Source organism: Heterodontus francisci, chromosome 24 (assembly GCF_036365525.1).
Source record: "Heterodontus francisci isolate sHetFra1 chromosome 24, sHetFra1.hap1, whole genome shotgun sequence".
NCBI lineage: Eukaryota > Metazoa > Chordata > Chondrichthyes > Heterodontiformes > Heterodontidae > Heterodontus > Heterodontus francisci.
Window position 1 is genome coordinate 43668979 of NC_090394.1, and position 22205 is coordinate 43691183.

The 22205-nt window shown below is 46.4% G+C and overlaps 1 long non-coding RNA gene across 1 annotated transcript; it reads right to left on the bottom strand.

The window, feature by feature from the left end:
- Positions 1-13573: 13573 nt before the first annotated feature.
- Positions 13574-22067, bottom strand: LOC137383676 (uncharacterized). Its single transcript, XR_010977433.1, has 4 exons — positions 21612-22067; positions 20789-20920; positions 16578-16673; positions 13574-15792 (listed from the first exon to the last, which is right to left on the bottom strand). It is a non-coding gene; the product is annotated as an uncharacterized lncRNA (long non-coding RNA).
- Positions 22068-22205: the final 138 nt, after the last annotated feature.

Sequence of the window (22205 nt, forward strand, 5' to 3'; positions counted from 1 at the left end):
TCGACATCAGATCAGTGGGAGCCGTTCAAAGAGGAAATAGTGAGAGTTCAGAGCCAACATGTACCCATTAAGGTGAAGGGTAGGACCAACAAGTCCAGGGAACCCCAGATGTCAAGGGATATAGAGGACTGGATCAGGAAAAAAAAAAGGCTTATGGCAGATTCAGAGTGCTGAAAACAGTGGAGGCAGTAGAGGAGTATAGAAAGTGTAGGTGGTGGGGGGGGGGGCACTTAAAAAAGTAATTAGGAGAGCGAACAGGGTACATGAAAAACAGGCAAGATAAAGGAAAATCCTAAGGCGTTTTATAAGTATATTAAGGGCAGGAGGATAACCAGGGAAAGAGTAGGGCCCATTAGGGATTAAAGTGGCAACCTGTGTGTGGAGCCGGAGGACATAGGTGAGGTTTTAAATGATTATTTTTCATCTGTGTTCACTATGGAGAAGGACGATGTAGGTGGAGAGATCAGGGAGGGGGATTGTGATGTACTTGAACATATTAGCATTAAAAGGGAGGCACAGTGGCACAGTGGTTAGCACCGCAGCTCACAGCTCCAGCGACCTGGGTTCGATTCTGGGTACTGCCTGTGCGGAGTTTGCAAGTTCTCCCTGTGTCTGCATGGGTTTCCGCCGGGTGCTCCGATTTCCTCCAAAAGACTTGCAGGTTGATAGGTAAGTTGGCCATTGTAAATTGCCCCTAGTGTAGGTAGGTGGTAGGAGAATGGTGGGGATGTGGTAGAGAATATGGGGTTAGTGTAGGGTTAGTATAAATGGGTGGTTGTTGGTCGGCATAGGCTCGGTGGGCCGAAGGGCCTGTTTCAGTGCTGTATCTCTAAATAAAAGAAAATAAAAAAATAAGTAAGTATTAGCTGTTTTAGCAGGCTTAAAAGTAGATAAATCCCCAGGCCCAGATGAGATGTATCCCAGGCTGTTATGTGAGTCAAGGGAGGAGATTGCAGGGGCTTTGACACAAATTTTCAAATCCTCTCTGGCCACAGGAGAGATGCCAGAGGATTGGAGGACAGCGAATGTGGTACCATTATTTAAGAAGGGTAGCAGGGATAAACCAGGTAATTACAGGCCGGTGAGTCTAACATCAGTGGTTGGGAAACTATTGGAAAAAATTCTGAGGGACAGGATTAATCTCCACTTGGAGAGACAGGGATTAATCAGGGATAGTCAGCATGGCTTTGTCAGGGGGAGATTGTGTCTGACTAACTTGATTTTTTTGAGGCGGTGATGAAATGTGTAGATGAGGGTAAAGCAGTTGATGTAGTCTGTATGAACTTCAGTAAGGCTTTTGATAAGATCCCGCATGGGAGATTGGTTAAGAAGGTAAGAGCCCATGTGATCCAAGCCAATTTGGCAAATTGGATCCAAAATTGGCTTAGTGGCAGGAGGCAGAGGGTAATAGTCGAGGGTTGTTTTTGCGAGTGGAAGCCTGTGACCAGTGGTGTACCACAGGGATCGGTGCTGGGACTCTTGCTGTTTGTAGTGTACATTAATGATTTAGACGTGAATATAGGAGGTATGATCACTATGTTCGCAAATGACACGAAAATTGGTGGTGTCGTAAATAGTGAGGAGGAAAGCCTTAGATTGCAGGACGATATAGATGGGCTGGTGAGATGGGCAGAGCTGTGGCAAATGGAATTTAATACTGAGAAGTGTGAGTTGATGCCTTTTGGAAGGACCAACAAGGCAAGGGAATATACAATGGATGGTAGGACCCTAGGAAATAGAGGGACCTTGGTGTCTTGTCCATAGATCACTGAAGGCAGCAGCACAGGTAGATAAGGTGGTTAGGAAAGCATATGGGATACTTGCCTTTGTTAGCCGAGGCATAGAACATAAGAGCAGGGAGGTTATGATGGAGCTGTATAAAACGCTAGTTAGGCCACAGCTGGAGTACTGTGTACAGTTCTGGGCACCACACTATAGGAAGGATGTGATTGCACTGGAGAGGGTGCAGAGGAGATTCACCAGGATGTTGCCTGGGCTGGAGCATTTTAGCTATGAAGAGAGACTGAAAAGGCAAGGGTTGTTTTCCTTAGAGCAGAGAAGGCTGATGGGAGATATAATTGAGGCATACAAAATTATGAGGGGCATTGATAGGTTAGATTTTTTTAGATTTTTTAGATTTAGAGATTCAGCACTGAAACAGGCCCTTCGGCCCACCGAGTCTGTGCCGACCATCTACCACCCATTTATACTAATCCTACACTAATTCTATATTCCCTATATGTCCCTATATTTCCCTACCACCTACCTATACTAGGGGCACTTTATAATGGCCTATTTACCTATCAACCTTAGGAAGAAACTTTTTCCCTTAGCAGAGGGGTCAATAACCAGATAATAGATTTAAGGTAAGGTACAGGAGGTTTAGAGTGGATTTGAGGAAAAATCTTTTCACCCAGAGTGTGGTTGAAATCTGGATCACACTGCCTGAAGAGGTGGTAGAGGCAGGAACCCTCACAACATTTAAGAAGTATTTAGATGAGCACTTGAAATGCCCTAGCATACAAGGCTACGGGCCAAGTGCTGGAAAATGGGATTAGAATAGTTAGGTGCTTGATGGCCGGCACAGCCACGATGGGCCGAAGGGCCTGTTTCTGTGCTGTATAACTCAATGACTCTATGAAAGGGTAGCAGGTCTGAACCAAGCCGAGGCATGGCTGAATTGGTTCCGGGGGCTCGAGAGGTACCATTCTGCATCAGGTTTAGCACACAGACCAGACAAAAAGCAGGTCAGTACTTTATTATACGCCATGCGGGAATGTGTAGATGCCATTCCCATAACCCAAGGAGTCGATGAGAAGCAAACTACTTATGCTGGAGTCATGAAAGCTAGAGAAGGATATTTCAAGATCAGGAAAAACATAATTGTTGAAAGGGCAAAATTTAATAAGCACACCCAGAGAAAAGAGGAAAACGTTGAATCATTTATTAATGACCTATAGAAGATTTCTGAAGATTCCAAGTATGGAAGCTTGCGTGAGGAATTGAATCGGGATAGAATCGTAGGTGGAGTTATGGACAATGCACTGTCAGATCAACTACAGTCGAGGAAAGACTTGAGTTTACACAAAGCCATTCAGCTAATCAGCTAGTGGAAGGTTAAAAAATATAACTGACCTGTAGTTTGAAGGGACAGGGAGTTTGTGAAAAAAGCAGAACGGAATGACACCAAAAAGCCCAAAAGGCGGGAAAGGTATCCAGAGGCGGCAGCATTGAATTGTAGTAGGTGTAGTAGGCCGAGAGAGACATTGGCAGGAAAATTGCCCAACCAGGGAGGCAGGATGTTTCCTATGTTGAAAAAAGGGACATTTCCAGTTGATGTGTCACAGCAAGAAGCAAATGCTGCAGACTGGCAAAGGGACAAATCGGTTGAAGAAGAGAATAAACAAGGTACAAGATGAACAAATGATTGAAACTCCTTTCTGAGGAGAAATACAAGGAGCAAATGAAAATTACTGTACAGCAGAAATCATGGGAGCAGAAAATAAAACTAGCTTTAAGTTAGACACAGGAGCAGCCGTTCTACCGGATAAGGAAACATGGCTAAAAACAGGAAGTTTTAGAAAAACAAACAAGAAGCTATATGGGCCTGGAGGCTAGAACTGAAAGTTATAGGGGAACTGAGAACAACTTTAAGAAAGAATAAAAAGATTTCTGAAACGTTGTATATTATTAAGAATCAGAGTTGTTCATTACTCAGCAGGAAGGCATGTGTCGACATACAACTGATATGTAGGCTAGAAGAAGTTAAGGGACAAGAGAGCCAACCAAGAGATTTTAGGGCTGAATTCCTGAAGCTATTTAGAGGATTGGGAAAATTGAAGACAGAATATCACGTAAGTCTGAGAAAAGAGGCAGAGCCTGTGTGTTTATTCACACCGAGAAAGGACCCACACCCATTCCTGGAAAAGGTTAAAAAAGAAATAGAAGCAATGGAAAACCAAGAAGTGATATCAGTAACTAAACCAACTAGATGGTGTTCTGGTATGGTTCCAGTATAGGAACCAAATGGATCCATAAGAATCTGTGTGGACATCACTCAACAAAGCAGTAGAGAAAGAGATCCGTCCTATGGTATCAGTGGATGAAAGTTTAGCAAAACTGGAAGAAAGCTCGATGGCTGGAATTTTATGTTGGGCAGGCCTGGCGAGTCACGCCAGGATTTTTTGCATCTCTGAGGCAGGAAGTCCCGCCTCCAAGAGCTGTCGTGCAAGCAGCGGGCCGGCAGCTCTCAGTCCCAGCAGCGCCACCGGGAGTGGTGGGGTGCAGTGATGTGTAGTGGGGATGGTTGGGCCATGGGGGGGGCCTCCGTAGGGCACAGGGTACCCGATCAGGAGGGTTCCCCCCCCCACCAGCCCGCAAGGAGGCCACCAGATTTTACTTGGCGGCCTCCTGTGGGACCTCAGATGCCCGCCCGCTGCTGGTAAAATAACAGCGGCAGCAAGAGGAGGCCCTTAAGGGGCAGTTAATTGGCCACTTCAGGGACTTGATTGGCCTGGGGCGGACGAGCCGTTTCTCATCGTTGCCGCCCCTCGTAAAATTGCAATGGGGGTGGGAAGGTGTCAGGAAATAAAAGCCCATTAAAGATAGGAGGTAACATACTGGCATGGATTAAGGATTGGTTAACAGGCAGAAATCAGAGAGGAGGAATAAACGGGTCATTCTCGCATTGGCAGGCTGTGACTTGTGGGTACCACAGGGATCAGTGCTTGGGCCCCAGCTGTTGATAATATATATCAATGATTTGGATGTGGGAACCAAACATAGTATTTCCAAGTTCGCGGATGACACAAAACTAGGTGGGAATGTGTGTTGTGAGGAAGATGCAAAGCGGCTTCAAGGGGATTTGAACAGACTTGGTGAGTGGGCAAGAACGTGGCAGATGGAATATAATGTGGAAAAATGTGAGGTTATCCACTTTGGTAGGAGGAACAAATGTGCAGAGTATTTCTTAAATGGTAAGAGATTAGAAAGTATAGATGTACAAAGGGACCTGGGTATCCTCGTCAATAAGTCACTGAAAGCTAACATGAAGGTGCAGCAAGCAATTAGAAAGGCTAACGGCATGTTAGTCTTTATCTCAAGAGGATTTGAGTACAGGAGTTGTGAAGTCTTGCTTCAATTGTATAGGACCATTGACAGACCACACTTGGAGTACTGTGTGCAGTTTTGGTCCCCTTACCTTAGGGCGGATATTATTGCCATAGAGAGAGTGCAACGAAGTGTCACTAGACTTGTTCCTGGTATGGCTGGACTGTCCTGTGACGAGCTGGAGGAAACTGGGCCTGAAGAGTTTTGAAGAATGAGAGGTGATCTCATTGAAACCTACAAAATACTTCAAGGGATAGACAGGGTAGATGCAGCTAAGGTGTTTCCCCTGGTTGGGGAGTCTCGAACCAGGGGACACAATTTCAAAATAAGGGGGAAGCCACTTAGGACAGAGTTGAGGAGAAATTTCTTTACTGAGAGAGTGGTGAAGCTTTGGAATACCCCAGAGGGCTGTGGAAGCTCAGTCATTGAGTATGTTTAAAGCAAAGATTGACAGATTTCTAAATACAAATGACATAAGGGGATATGAGGATAGTGTGTGAAAAAGGCATTGAAGTGGATGATCAGCCACGATCATATTGAATGGCGGGGCAGGCTCGATGGGCTGAATGGCCTACTCCTGCTCCTATGTTCCTAGGAACGTCATCCCCCGTCTCCCACTCAATTTTACAGCCCATGTCCCGGCACCAGTCCGCTCCTGCGGGGGGTGGGGGAGGATGTTCAATTCAGACCCATATATACGAAATCAGTTTGAAGCAGTGGATTCTGACAGTTACTGTTGGACGAAGAGTCTACATTGTTGACAACATTTATAACACCATTTAGGAGATTCTGTTTCAACAGGTTACCTTTTGGTATAACATTGGCACCAGAGATCTTTCAGAGAACGATGTCAAGAATGCTGGAATGCTTCGAGGGAATAATCTGTCACATGGATGACATCCTAATTCACAGAGCAAACTGGAAAGAACATGACACAAAGGTAAGAGCTGTATTACAAAGACTAGAAGAAGCAGGTCTCAAGTGGTTGTTGGTCGGCACAGACTCGGTGGGCCGAAGGGCCTGTTTCATTGCTGTCTCTCTAAATAAAAAAATAATAAAAAAGTGTGTATTTTTGCAGACAACAGTGAAATTCCTTTGTCACATAATTAATGGGTCAGACATCAAGGCAGAGGAGAAGGCAATAAAAGATTTCCCAGAACCAAAGAACATAACAGAAGTACAATGATTCATAGGAATGGTGAATCAGTTGGGACATTCTTACCAAATTTAGCTATGATAAACGAAACCATAAAGTTTCTAAGATAAGAACGGCAGCAGTGATATTTGACTATTACGAATTGTCTCATAAGCATAACAGCAAGCCTTTGTTTGAAAACCCACAGAAACACTGGAAAGACAGGTGGTTTATAAGGCAAAACCCTCTGGTTTTAGCAACAGAAAGGGTAAAGGAGAGAATACAGGCAATCCTCAGAGTAGTAAGAAAGATAATCAGGAGACTAGGGTTGAGTCAAAAGGACCAACGTGTTATTTTTATCATAAAAGTGGGCATATAAAATCAGAATGCTTGAAGTTAAAAGGCAAATCGGTAGCTGTTGTGGGTTTACTGAAAGCCTGTCCTTCAAAAGGATGCCCAATAGGAGGCGCTGCTGAAAAGCCAATGGCCTTGGTGATTTTGAATACTGAGCAGAGGGATTTTCCCCTGTGTGCTAATGAATTAAATCAGGTCCCTGAGGGTTAGAGAAGTTCTGTGTTCAACACTAAGGTCTCCCCATATCTGTCTGGTGAGGCACGCAAATCGATTGTTCTGCTTAGAGATACAGGGGCAACCCAGTCATTAATGGTAGCAAAGGCTGTGAATTTTCCTCCAAGTAGTTAAATGAATACAAAAGTCCTGGGGCTGAATTTTACCGACCCCTCGACGTCACAGACCACAGCGTGGGGTCTGGTAAAATGCTGCGGAGAGAGACCCACCTCGATCCGTGACGTCGAGACAGGCCCGCCGCATTTTAACGGCGGCGGCAGCACGATCAACATATGGTAATGATTATAAAAACAAGAAATGCTGGAACCACTCAGCAGGTCTGGCAGCATCTGTGGAAAGAGAAGCAGAGTTAACGTTTCGGGTCAGTGACCCTTCTTCGGAACTAGCAAATATTAGAAATGTCAAAGGTTATAAGCAAGTGAGCTGGGGGTGGGGCAAGAGATAACAAAGGAGAAGGTGTAGATTGGACAAGGCCACATAGCTGACCAAGAGGTCATGGAGCAAAGGCAAACAATATGTTAATGGTGTGTTGAAAGACAAAGCTTTGGTACAGATATGGTAATGATTACTTACCTATGCTGATTATGCAGCCTGCTGCCTCTCCACCGACACTGCCGGATTTTCTGTTGAACGGGCGGCCGTCACGTGCCGTCCCATTCACGATCTGAATAGCCGGCAGGTCCTCTGCATTACAGAAGGGAGGAGACGGGGGGTGAGGGGGGGGGGGGGGGGGGGGGGGGAATACACAGGGGTCTAACTCTGCATTATGCAAGGGAGGAGGGAGGGAGGGAATTTCACAGGGGTCTAACTCTGCATTATGCAAGGGAGGAGGGAGGAGGGAGGGAGGGAGGATACACAGGGGTCTAACTCTGCATTATGCAAGGGAGGAGGGAGGGAGGATACACAGGGGTCTAACTCTGCATTCTTAAAGGGAGGAAGGGGATACACAGGGGTCGCACTCTGCATTCTGAAAGGGAGGGGGTCTGGGATTACCGGAGGGAAAGCTGTGCTGGCATGAAGGGAGGTGCCGTGTACCATCCCTCCGTTAACAGTGTACACTCTGTGTTTGTGAGGGGGCAATGGCACACTAGGCACCCTGTGTTTGGGGAGGGTGCCAGAAAGGGCAGGACCATTAAGGTTTTACGGATGGTGGGGCAATTGATTCAGCTGGTAGGATCTTGATGTGGTCATGCTGTGCCACTCTGAGTGTTGGCCAAGATGGGCAATGCCATGGAACGCCACATAGTTGATCCAGGAAAGCAGCTGATGTAACCAACAACACCAATCCCTGCCCTGTTAGGAATCTTCGAATACATGCAGGGTTCTACTTTATTTATCATATGGAAATAGGTATGGCTCATCCTACATTGTGTGATCCTCTGCATGTGAGGATGTGTGTGTGCCAGAGGCAATACCAACAGGCAGGTGCGATCCACGTAGAGGCCCCCAGTCGTGAGCAGCAGCCCCCAAGGGGAGCCCGCCATTACGGTTGCCGCGCATCTACAGGTCCCACATGACATGCCATTGGATGTCAGAACACCAGTGTCAGAGGAGATTGAGTATATAGAGAGGGTGGTGAGACGTCTCTGTGTCCTGCTCAAAGATGACCTGCAGCCCACAGGCTCCGGTGGACATCCCATGCCTTTGTTCCTCATAGTGGCAGCGGTTCTCCAGCCTGACACCTCTACAGCTTTTTAGGGGCCCACCAGAGACCTTTGTGGGGTCACACAGTCAGCAACGCACCTCTGCATCAGGGAAGTCACCAATGCCCTGCACCGGAGGGCCAGTGAGGGTGTCCGCTTCAGTACGGACTCTCACAGCCAGGCCCAGAGGGCCATTGGTTCTGGCACCATTGATGGAGAACCATAGGTTGTAAAGTTCATAGACTGCACTCATGCAGCCATCAGGCCTACTGCCAGGCTACCACCATTAAAGGAGCCCTCTCAATCTAGGTGAAGCTGGTATGTGAACACTGCAGATGCTTGCAGCGCATGTGTGACCGTTTCTCAGGCAGCTGCCATGACACCTGGGTCTTGCGTCAGTCCCGGCTGCCACCGCTGTTCACTGAACTGGCTCAGATGGAGGGGTGACTTCTTGGAGATAAGGGCTATCCTTTGCAGACATGGCTCCCGACATTGGTGAGAGACTCCACCACTGCTGCAGAGGAGATACAACGTCAGCCACTGAGCCACATGAGCCACCATTGAGCAGGAGATCGGCATGCTGAAAGAGCGCCTCCAATGTCTGTATGGATAGGGTGATGCCCTGTCCTAGGGGCCAAAAAGGCCAGCTCCTTTTTTTGCTGCTCTGCACAACTACACACCCAATAGGCCTGGTATGATGAGGAGAGACGTCAACAGGATTCCTCCTCGGACTATGAGGATGCTGAGGACCTACAACATGAAAGATGCACGGGAGGGTAGATGGTACCCAGGCTCTGCATGCAGGGCTAGCAGTGAGGTAGGGATGCACGGAAGTGGCTTATCGGACAAAGGCTGTCTGCACCATAGGAACCGACATGAGCTCTGGAAGCCACACATTACCCTCACTCACCTGCTGTGCACCAGTCCACATCTGCAGCATCCCTGTGTAAACCATTAGAGGTAGCAGCTGAGACGCTCATATGTAATGGTGGTTTGGCAATGATGTTATTACATATGTTGGCTCTTCTGAAGGGCCAACAGTGCAAAGGGATGTGACATTGGCACTACATGCTGGCACACATCATTTGCACAGAGAAAAGGACACACATGTTGGCGAGGAACATTTAGTGAAAGACTTATTTACATTACTGTGACACCCGTGCATTCCCATTTGTGTCAGTGTGTTCTCTGTAAACCTCTAATACCCATTATGGTGTATTTAAGTCTCACGTCCTGGAATGTGCAAATTTAAGATTATTCACCCACGTGCAGTACGCCTACAAGAAGGAATGTTACACTTGAGTGAAAGAAGAGGATCGCAACTTCATAGGACACTGGGACACAGCAGGGTAAGTATGTATGTGGCAGCAAAGCGGAAAGTGCTGGAGGCACCCAGCAGGTCAGGCAGCATCTGTGCAGAGAGAAGCAGAGTTAACTTTCAGGTCTGTGAACTTGGACAAGTTAACTCTGCTTCTTTCTCCACAGATGCTGCCTGACCTGCTGGATTTTTGCAGCACTTTCTGCTTTGCTACCAGATTGACAGCAGCCCCACTCTTCAGCAGTCAGGTAAGTATTTCTTTGACAGCTGTCAGGAAGCAGGTGCTGGGGCGCTTAATATAGGACCCCAGCACCTGCTGCACAGCTGTCAAAGAGTTCTTCACTGCGCCGAATGTCCCGCCTCTCCCCACGTAATATTGGGGGGGGAGGGGGGTTGGGGGGCTCGGCGCAGTGACGCTAATGAGCCCCCGCGGGTAATATCGCAGGGGCTCTGCGGTGGCCGCTAAATGCGGGCGCCTCACTGAGTTCAAAGGGCGCTGCCGTGATAAAATTCAGCCCCTAGTGTGGGGCATCAAAGGAGGTTATTTACTCATTCCATTGTGTAAGGTTAATTTACAATGTGATTTAGTCACTGGTCCTGTAACACTGGGAGTCATCCTTATTTGCATATTAAAGGAGTGGATTTGTTGCTAGGGAATGACTTGGCTGGGGATAAGGTGTTTTTGGAAAGGTCTACTGAGGTTACCGAAACAGAGGATTTACAGGAAGAGGTTCCTAGACTATTTTCGGATTGTGTAGCGACTAGGTCGCAGGCTCATCAAGATAAGGCAGAATCAGTGGTTATAAAGGACAAACTGGATGTCTGGCTGGCTGAAACCTTTTTTTTTAGGAATTTGAGTAGTGAGGCTGAATTATTTAGCAGATCCTCTTTGATTGAGGCACAAGAAGCAGATCCCGATTTAAAGAAAACATCTCAGACAGCGTATTCTGAGACGGAGGCTGAGAAAATCCATGAGTGCTATTATGTTAAAAATGACACATTGATGAGGAGGTGGAGACCTCTTCAGAGACCAACGGATGAGGATTGGACAATAGTTCATCAGATTGTTGTTCCTCGGGGTACCACCAAGAAATTTTAAGGATTGCCCATGAGATTCCAATGGCAGAACATCTGGGCATTTGAAAAACTCAGGCCACGATAAGATAGCATTATTATTGGCCAGGCTTGTGTAAAGATGTGGTTGAATTTTGCAGAACATACCATACGTCTCAGGTGGTTGAGAAACCACAGCCGTCAATAAAGCCGGTCCCATTAATACCAATACCAAGGGCGGTAGAGTGGCGCAGCGGTTAGCACTGCAGCCTCACAGCTCCAGGGACCTGGGTTCGATTCTGGGTACTGCCTGTGTGGAGTTTGCAAGTTCTCCCTGTGACTGCGTGGGTTTTCGCCGGGTGCTCCGGTTTCCTTCCACAGCCAAAGACTTGCAGGTGATAGGTAAATTGGCCATTGTAAATTGCCCCTAGTGTAGGTAGGTGGTAGGGAATATGGGATTACTGTAGGGTTAGTATAAATGGGTGGTTGTTGGTCGGCACAGACTCGGTGGGCCGAAGGGCCTGTTTCAGTGCTGTATCTTTAAATAAATCAGCCTTTGATGATCCATTTAGTAGAGTTCTGGTAGATTGTGTAGGGCATCTGCCCAAAACTAAAGCAGGGTATCAATATCTCTTGACCATTATGGATTTGTCTACTCGGTTTCCAGAAGCAATGCCATTAAGGAAAATCACAGCTATTGTTGTGATTCAGGGGTTAACCCAATTCTTTTTACTAGGTATGAGTTACCTAGGGAATCCAGTCTGGGGAGGTGGAGGTAGAGGAGAAGTTAGAGTTCAGAACTGGGTCAGAGGGTGAGCAGAAGTGGACAGGGAGGGTAGAGCAGCTGTGGGGGTCTGAGGCAACTGATAAGGCATTGATATTGGGATCAAGACCCCAGCAGAGGCATGAAGGTAACCCACTGTACACTGCCAGATGCTGGTGGTGACAGGACTGCTGCATGATTGTTACCAACATCAAACAAGTGAAGGAGAACTGGTACAATACCTGGTCTATATCACAGGGCTGTTTCCTCAGGTGCTTTCAGATCCTGCCTCTGCTAACAAACAGAAATGGCCGACACATTTTATCAGCCTGTTTGTGCAGACCATCAATCGGCTTTCTCACCACGGCTGGTGCAGATCATTCCTCTCCTGACATCAGGGAAGGTCTGGGGGCCAGAAGTGTGAAGACATGAATGCAAGTGTTTGAACATCTGAAGATATGCAAATCCAATCCTCAGGGAGTCATGGACCAGTAATGGTGATGCATCCCTAATGTTTTCAGCAGACTATATACTTACCATGTAATAGCAGAGCAGTTGTTTACTCAGTGCATCAGTGACACCTCATGGTTGAAGGCCAACATTGCAGAAGTCTTTCATTCTGCTCTGCCAAAGGAATGACTCTTGCTAGGGTACAAATCCACAGATGCAGGCTGCCAACTAGCCAGTCGTCATCATAATAAAAGCAAAATACTGTGGATGCTGGAAATCTGAAATAAAAACAGAAAGTGCTGGAAATGCTCAGCAGGTCTGGCAGCATCTGTGGAGAGAGAAACAGAGTTAATGTATCAGGTTGATGACCTTTCGTCACAACTGATGAAAAGAACTGTTCTGATGAAAGGTCATCGACCTGAAATGTTAACTCGGTTTCTCTCCACACAGATGCTGCCTGACCTTCTGAGTATTTCTAGCACTTTCTGTTTTTAAGCCAATCTCCATTGGTCAGTTTGGATGGTAGATGCCAGGGGCTATTTGATTACAAAGAGCACCACAGTCAACCCTGGCTGTCTCTTCCCCCAATCTACAGACACTTACTTTCCAGAAAGGGGGGGTCACTGAATAGCAGTCAGGAGCAGGAATGCCAGCAGATTTTTCCTGAGGCTCCTTATAGCTAGTGCCCTGATGCTGCTTTAACTGAGATTGGCTGACTCAAAACAGAGCACTGATCAAACGTGTGACTTTCCTGGTGTGTGAGACTCAGTACCACACTGAAGCATATTTACTATCTTACTGTTATAGTAGCAGGCTATTGAGGTTTGATATCTGGGTCCATTGTATAATGGGATTTGGAATGTGAGCTTAAGCACTTGTAAAGATGAATTTATCTGACACAGGCTACGAGCAGCACTGTGCAGAAACAGGGTCCTGGCAATCTCAGAAATAACAGCCCAGCACAGTAGCACTCCTGAATTAGACCTTTTTAAATATCTGTCTTCTTGTAGAGAATCTTGTCATTTGTTTTCCTGTCTGTTCTTACTTTCATGATGGTTTTTGAAGCCCCTGTAGGATCTGTGTATCACTGCAAACCATTATGGAGCAATGGGAAAGAGCATCAACCTCAATAACATCAGGATTACTTTAAATAAAATTAGGAAAATAGGGAAATGGGACACAAGTTCAAACTACTGAAATCAGGAGGTTCCTCCAAACACAGAGGGCTGGATATTCATTCTGGAGTTGGGACCCTGATACCCAGATAATTTCTGGGTCCCGACCCCACGCCGCTTCAGCGTGGCTCACTCGACACTATCTTCAAACTGTTACAACCAAGGCGGCAGGAGTGCACTGTTAATTCAGTCCCACTTCTCCACAGGTCACAACATATTCTTTAAAATTTTCCCACTTATCGATACTATTAATCATATACTCTATTATTTCCAGAATAGAACACACTAACCAGGTTTCTTTACCGAACAACAAAATTATCAGTTTATTAAAAAAACAAGTCTTAACTAGTAATGAAGTAAAAACATAAATACACAGATTAAATTTTTAGAGTCCCAACATTAAATTTTAAAAAGTCTCCTTTTTACCTTAGCATCTCACGCTCACACACACACATATATGTATACCGGTTAACCAAAAAAAGATAAAAGGGTTTTTTTGGATCAGAGCTCTGGTACAGACAAAAAACATTTGGGTTAAACTACTTGCTCGTTTTTGAAGGAAACAGCAGATAAGATACGTTGTTCCAAACTGGCATACTAACTTCCGAGTACATGTAGATAGGTCACTAGAATCTTCAGAACAGTTCTTTCAGGCGGCGTTGAGAATTATCTTTAGCAGGCTTTCTTCAAATACAGGAAACAAGATGAATTGACCTAGTGGACTTCACAGAGTCTTTAGGGAATTGCTGGAAAGCGAGCTGAGTTGTAGTCTTCTGTTCTTCCTTGGAATTCTCTTCTTCTTCTGCAGCAGACTTGGCTTTTTAAACATTCAGCAAGAATCTGGTCTCTTCCTCCAGAAGGCAAAACACACACTCACCCTGACTGACGACCAGAAAACTTGTCAGTTTTCTGCCCATCCCAGGTGCTTTGCTACTACTGGGCTTGTCCAATCAAAGGAATGCTTGTGACTTCTCTGCCCCGTTACCAGGGTTTCTGCTCCAAGCCTAACCCGAGCCATCTGACAACCAGCAACACTGTTGCCAAATTAGTTCTTTCAGTGCCCGCTTGATTAAAAAAATTTATCCAGCTTAACTATAAATTCCTTTAAAAAAAATATTTTTAACAAAACAGAATCACTTTCATAACAAAACATAGATGATTTAATTGGGCTGGGGGAGAGTGAGTGTGGCGCCCAATCAGTGGCGCCAGGACCGGCATGGAGGCGGCAAGCAGCTCCAGATTGCAATGTTGAAAGGCAGACAACAGCCATGACAAGGCTCACCATTGCACTGTAATGCTGCTGGCCCTCTGCAGGGCAAACAAGTGGCCAAACGGTGAACAGGAAAGCATGTGAAGCGCTCTGCTTCAATCACATCTTGAATAATTATCGAAATCAAACAATGTCCCACCGCAATGCTCCTGACAGCTAATCACTTACATGCACCTGACCGTTCGCTTCTTCTGCTCTCCGCTTTGAAAATTTGCTTCTGGCCCTCCCCAGCCTGGTAACAAGCTCCTCAAGAAGGCGAGCAAGTTCCCAGCTCCCCACCCCCTGCCCTCTCTTTGAAAATTATAGCACGTTCCTGTGGTGTCAGAATCCAGAAAGCCTTCCAGGAATGCAATCTGCAATTCACACTCACCCCCAAAGTGCTTTGAAAATCTAGCCCAGAGAGTGGAACGGACTCCTGTGTAGCGTATTTTATTTTTTATTTTCATTTAGAGATACAGCACTGAAACAGGCCCTTCGGCCCACCGAGTATGTGCCGACCAACAACCACCCATTTATACTAACCCTACAGTAATCCCATATTCCTTATCACCTCCCTACACTAGGGGCAATTTACAATGGCCAATTTACCTATCACCTGCAAGTCTTTGGATGTGGGAGGAAACCGGAGCACCCGGTGAAAACCCACACAGACACAGGGAGAACTTGCAAACTCCACACAGGCAGTACCCAGAATCGAACCCGGGTCCCTGGAGCTGTGAGGCTGCGGTGCTAACCACTGCGCCACTGTGCCGTAGTAGAGATTAAAACCCTGGATTCATTTAAATAATCAAGTGCATGCTGTAGGGTCATTCTGGGTGGATGAACTAAGATTGGACAGATATTTGTAACACTTAGTCATTTTTGATCTTAGTTTTACACCCCATCCAGTTTTTCCTCTTGTTCCCTGTAGTTGCTAATAATGGGTATAGAACCATTCTATGGGGATTAGCTGTTTTTCAGTACCTCACCCATGGACAATCTTTATGTGTGAAGCTCGATAGTGCCAGGATGCTATTCAACCTTGGTGGACATCATAGCCAAGGCCAATCCTGTCCCCATCTAAGTCCACACATATATGATCCTTCCAGGAGGCAGCCCTGTACAGTCATCAGCAGCAGAAAACTGTCTGTTTCCTAGCCCTCACCGCACCCACCCCACCAGCTGAGGAAAGAGAACTGTGGACTTCTTACTGCCAACCAGCTCAGTACGGACTGGGAATGGAAACTGGGAACTGTCTGGTCTGTAGAGGTCAGCATGTAGTCTGGGCAAAGAGCAGCCACAAAGTTTCCTGAAGAGAAACGGAATTGCTTGTTAGTTCAGTGTGAAGAATGCAACATGAACCTGAAATATAATGCCCCAAAAGAAATTTAACCACCTCTAAAACCCTAACACAATCCACCAATTCAGAGTTGTTCACTAATGCCTGTGATAACCATGCTCAGGGTTGTTAATGTATGCATGCCAAAAATCTTGCTCCTCACCGCCCCCACCATTAACAATTGTTATACCTTTCCAAACCTCTTCCACCCTAAAAAAAAACTACCAACGTGAATACAACCTTAAATTGAACTGAGGTTTGTAAAATAAACAATTACCAGCTCTCCTGAACCAATTCTGAAAAGGTGGCTCAAAAGGTATGAGGTGGAGTGGAGTTGAAAGAAGATTGTGAGAGATATGCTCAGAGACAATGAGAAACAACAGGGTAAATGCTTAAACCAGTTAGAATTCTTGGATTTACACTAGATAAATTAATTATCATAAATAGAAACATAAATAGTTTAAATATAGAATGCATTTCAACCCTGCCCTTTACCACCATGCATAACTTATAGCTGGCCAGCTGATAGGACGACACAATGATTTCTGTCTCTGTGCAAGAGCATGCTTAAAACAATATGGCTATTTGGAAATCAGCAATGTCAATGAGTGTTGCACCTTGGCCATAATATTGAAGCTAAACTAACGTTAAGGGGCTATTGCTTTTGATTTTTAAAAAAATATATACTTTATTCATAAAATCTGTAAAATACATAACACGAATGTCCTTTAGGGAAGGAAATCTGTTATCCTTACCTGGTCTGGCCTACATGTGACTCCAGATCCACAGTAATGTGGTTGATTCTTAAATGCCCTCTGAAATGGTTTCGCAAGCAATTCTGTTGTATCTAACTGCAACAAAGTCAGTAAAACAGAATGAAACTGGACAGACCACCCAGCATCGATCTAGGCACCGGAAACGACAATGGCAAACCCAGCCTTGTTGTCCCTGCAAAATCCTCTTTACTAACATCTGGGGCTTGTGCCAAAGTTGGGAGAGCTGTCCACAGTCTAGTCAAGCAACAGCCTGACATAGTCACACTCACGGAATCATACCTGACAGATAATGTCCCAGACACTGCCATCACCATCCCCGGGTATGTCCTGTCCCACCGGCAGGGCAGACCCAGCAGAGGTGGCAGCACAGTGGTACACAGTCAGGAGGGGGTTGCCCTGGGAGTCCTCAACATCGATTTGGACCCCATGAAGTCTCATGGCATCAGGTCAAACATGGGCGAGGAAACCTCCTGCTGATTACCACGTACCGCCCTCCCTCAGCTGATGAATCAGTACTTCTCCATGTTGATCACCATTTGGAGGAAGCACTGAGGGTGGCAAGGGCACAGAATGTACTCTGGGTGGGGGACTTCAATGTCCATTATCAAGAGTGGCTCGGTAGCACCACTACTGACCGAACTGGCCGAGTCTTAAAAGACATAGCTGCTAGACTGGGTATGCAGCAGGCGGTGAGAGAACCAACAAGAGGGAAAAACATACTTGACCTCGTCCTCACCAATCTGCTTGCCGCAGATGCATCTGTCCATGACAATATTGGTAGGAGTGACCACCGCATAGTCCTTACAGACGAAGTCTTGCCTTCACATTGAAGATACCCTCCATCGTGTTGTGTGGCACTACCACAGTGCTAAATGGGATAGATTTTGAACAGATCTAGCAATGCAAAACTGGGCACCCATGAGGCGCTGTGGGCCATCAGCAGCAGCAGAATTGTACTCAACCACAATCTGTAACCTCATGGCCCGGCATATTCCCCACTCTACCGTTACCATCAAGCCAGGGGACCAATCCTGGTTCAATGAAAAGTGCAAGAGGGCATGCCAGGAGCAACACCAGGCATACCTCAAAATGAGGTGTCAACCTGGTGAAGCTACAACACAGGACTACTTGTGTGCCAAACTGCGTAAGCAGCATGTGATAGACAGAGCTAAGCGATCCCATAACCAACGGATCAGATCTAAGCTCTGCAGCCCTGCCACATCCAGCTGGGAATGGTGATGGACAATTAAACAACTAACTGGAGGAGATGGCTCCACAAATATCCCCATCCTCAATGATGGGGGAGCCCAGCACATCAGTGCGAAAGATAAGGCTGAAGCATTTGCAACAATCTTCAGCCAGAAGTGCCGAATTGATGATCCATCTCGGCCTCCTCCTGACTTCGGCCAATTCGATTCACTCCACGTGATATCAAGAAAGGACCGAATGCACTGGATACTGCGAAGGTCATGGACCCTGACAATATTCCAGCAATAGTACTGAAGACCTGTGCTCCAGAACTTGCCGCGCCCCTAGCCAAGCTGTTCCACTACAGCTACAGCACTGGCATCTACCCTGCAATGTGGAAAATTGCCCAGGTATGCCCTGTACACAAAAAGCAGGACAAGTCCAACCCAGCCAATTACCGCCCCATCAGTCTACTCTCAATCATCAATAAAGTGATGGAAGGTGTTATCGACAGTGCTATCAAGCTGCACTTGCTTAACAATAACCTGCTCAGTGACGCTCAGTTTGAGCTCTGCCAGGGCCACTCAGTTCCTGACCTCATTAGAGCCTTGGTTCAAACATATACAAAAGAGCTGAATTCCAGAGGTGAGGTGAGAGTGACTGCCTTTGACATCAAGGCAGCATTTGACCAAGTATGGCCTCAAGGAGACCTAGCAAAACTGGAGTCAATGGGAATCAGGGGGAAAACTCTCCACTGGTTGGAGTCATACCTAGCGCAAAGGAAAATGGTTGTGGTTGGTGGAGGTCACTCATCTCAGCTCCAGGACATCACTGCAGGAGTTCCTCAGGGTAGTTTCCTAGGCCCAACCTTCTTCAGCTGCTTCATCAATAACCTTCCTTCAATCATAAGGTCAGAAGTGCGGATGTTCGCTGATGATTGCACAATGTTCAGCATCATTCACGACTCTACAGATACTGAAGCAGTCCGTGTAAAAATGCAGCAAGACATAGACAATATCCAGGCTTGGACTGATAAGTGGCAAGTAACATTTGTGCCACACAAATGCCAGGCAATGACCATCTCCAACAAGAGAGAGTCTAACCATCTCCCCTTGACATCCAATGGCATTATGATCGTGGAATCCTCCACTATCAACATCCTGGGGGTTACCATTGACCAGAAACTGAACTGCAGTAGCCATATAAATACCATGGCTACAAGAGCAGGTCAGAGGCTAGGCATCCTCCTGACTCCCCAAAGCCTGTCCACCATCTACAAGGCACAAATTAGGAGTGTGATGGAATACTCTCCACTTGCCTGGATGGGTGCAGCTCCAACAACACACAAGAAGCATGACACCATCCAGGACAAAGCAGCCTGCTTGATTGGTACCCCATTCACAACATTCAGTCCTTTCTCCACCACCGACGCACAGTGGCAGCAGTGTGTACCATCTACAAGATGCACTGCAGCAATGCACCAAGGCTCCATAGACAGCACCTTCCAAACCCGAGACCTCTACCAACTAGAAGGACAAGGGCAGCAAATGCATGGGAACACCACCACCTGCAAGTTCCCCTCCAAGTCACACACCATTCTGACTTGGAACTATTTCTCCGTTCTTTCACTGTCGCTGGGTCAAAATCCTGGAACTCCCTTCCTAACAGCACTGTGGGTGTATCTACCCCATATGGACTGCAGTGGTTCAAGAAGACAGCTCACCACCACCTTCTCAAGGGCAATTAGGGATGGGCAAAAATGCTGGCCTAGCCAGCAATGCCCACATCCCATGAAATAATAAAAAAACTCAAATATAACAATACATAAAGTGCAATACAGATCAGTTTCTTTCAACACATTACACGAGGTGCTTCACTACACTTAACATTACGGATTATATATATAACATGCATTTACATTACATGTCGAACATTCTCTGGTGCATACAGCCGGAGGGGTTTTACAAGGGTTCCAGCCCCTCAGTACACTCTGGCACGAGGACCTTACACAGTGCCTTTCCCCATTGAGCCTTTGTGGCTGCTGTCCCAAGCATTCGTGCATCCCTCAGAATGTAGTTCCGGACTTTGGAATGTGCCTGGCTGCAACAGTCAATAACAGCTCTTTGCACTGGAAGATCAGCCAGTTTTGGGCAGACCAAAGTGCATCTTTCACCAAGTTGATGGCCCTCCAGCAGCAGTAGATATTTATCTTGGTGTGCATCCCTGGGAACAGCACTGAGCCCTGTGTTACGGAGATGCTCATGATAAACCTCAACAAAAACCATTGTATCTCTTTCCAGACCTGCTCTGCAAAAGGCACAATCCAGAAGGAGGTGGGCAACAGTCTCTTCCCCACAGTTGCTGCCTCGAGGACAGCATGTGGAGGTGTTGAGACTCTGGGTGTACAGGAAGGATCTGACATGAAGGGCCCTTCTCCCCACTAGCCAAGCTATGTCTTGGTCCTCGTTTGAAAGTTCCGGTGTTGAGACATTCTGCCCAATGAGTTTTATGTCTGCTCGAGGAAACATCCAACAGGATCCACCATCTCCTTTGCCTGCAGGGCCTCAAGGACCACTGCCTGATGGACTTGTGACTTCAAAGTTGTTTTCTGTACAATACTTTCCAGGAGGGACAGGTGGTACGGCCCAACTGAATGGAGCGTTCTGCGGCAACGTGGCCAGATCCATCCTTCGCAACACTGGGGACAGATAGAACCTCAGCACATACTGACACCTGGTGTTGCATACCAAGGGTCTACGCACAGCTTGATGCAGCCACACACAAAGGTGGCCATCAGGATGAGGGCGATGTTGGTTATGTTTCTTCCGCCTTTATCTAGGAGGTTCGAACATCGTGGCCCGACAGACACGGTCCATTTTGGATCTCCAGATAAAGTGGAGATGGCTCAGGAAATCGTCATGGCGCAGGAGTGGGGTATGGCCAGACCTGCACCATGTAGAGCAACACCAAGAGCGTCTCGCACCTGATGACCTGGTTCTTACCTGCAATGGAGAGGGAGCATCGCTCCCAAATACCCAAGTTTCTGTTTCACCATGGCTATACATTCCTTCCAGTTTTTGGCTCACGCCTCAGCCCCTCTGTACCATATCCTCAGCACCTTCAGGTAGTCTGACCTGATGATGAAAGGAACAAAAAGCAACAGTCGGCTCAGTTCCCAAACAACATGACCTCGCTCTTGTCGTGATTTACTTTGGCTCCCAAGCGAACTAACAGCAGATCTAAGTTTTTGGTGCAGAAAGGAAAAGGCTATTGGCTGGGAGATCGTGCTTCGGCACCCACCCGTCCAGGATCTCCACCCGTTAAAATGAATGAGCTGAAAGTCAATCGGATGCAAAAATGTAAATGCAAGAATTTTTCCTTTCATAACTAACATATTCATATCATAGTACACAGACATTTTGTTTACATTTTAAAAATTTCCAAGGAAGCCTGCTCCACAATGAAACTGGCAGCAATGCCAACAATATAAAAGCAAAATACTGCAATGCTGGAAACCTGAAATAAAAACAAGAAAGTGCTGGAAATACTCAGCAGGTCTGGCAGCATCTGTGCAGAGAGAAGCAGAGTTAACGTTTCAGGTTAGTGACCCTTCTTCAGAACTGGAGCTTTCAACTCAACTGTGTTCCATTCACATGTTACTCCCCAAAAAGAAACCACATTTTTTGATTAAGCAATGTTTAGGCGTTATATAGATGATAAACATTTTAGATGGTGCAAATTCCTATCATAAAAATGAACTGGATGCAATGTTAATGTCCTATTAAAGCAACAGTAAAAGTCTTGTGGCTCAGTTAGTACTCTTACCTTTGAGTCACAAGGTTGTGGGTTCAAGTCCACTTGAGCACAAAAATTGAGGTTGAGGCTCCAGTGCAGTATTGAAGGAGTACTGCATTCACTATTGGAGGTGCCGTCTTTCCGATGAGCTGTTAAACAGTGGCCCTGGGCCCTCTCTTGGATATAAAGGAAACCATGGCACTGTCTAGAAGAATAGCAAGGGAGCTACCTCTAGTATTCCAGCCAATATTTATCTCTCAATGACAAAAACAGATTATCTGGTCATTATCACATTGGTGTTTGTGAGAGCTTGCTATCCACAATTTGGCGGCCACGTTTCCTACAATACGTCAAAAATATTTCAATGGCTGCAAAGCGCTTTGAGACATCCGGTAGTCGTGAAAGGCGCTATATAAATACAAGTCTGCCTTTTCTTTAGCTCAATAGAGGCAAAGTTCGCAAATTGAATCAACACACTTAGCCAGTTGTCCTAACATGCGCATGCGCAGCTCTCATTCCCGGCGAGACGAGAGGCAGATCGCTGAGATATGGCGATAGGCCGGGTAGCGATTTGATTGTCACTGGAGTAACCAATGGAGAAGCAGTATAAGGGGGCGGGACGCT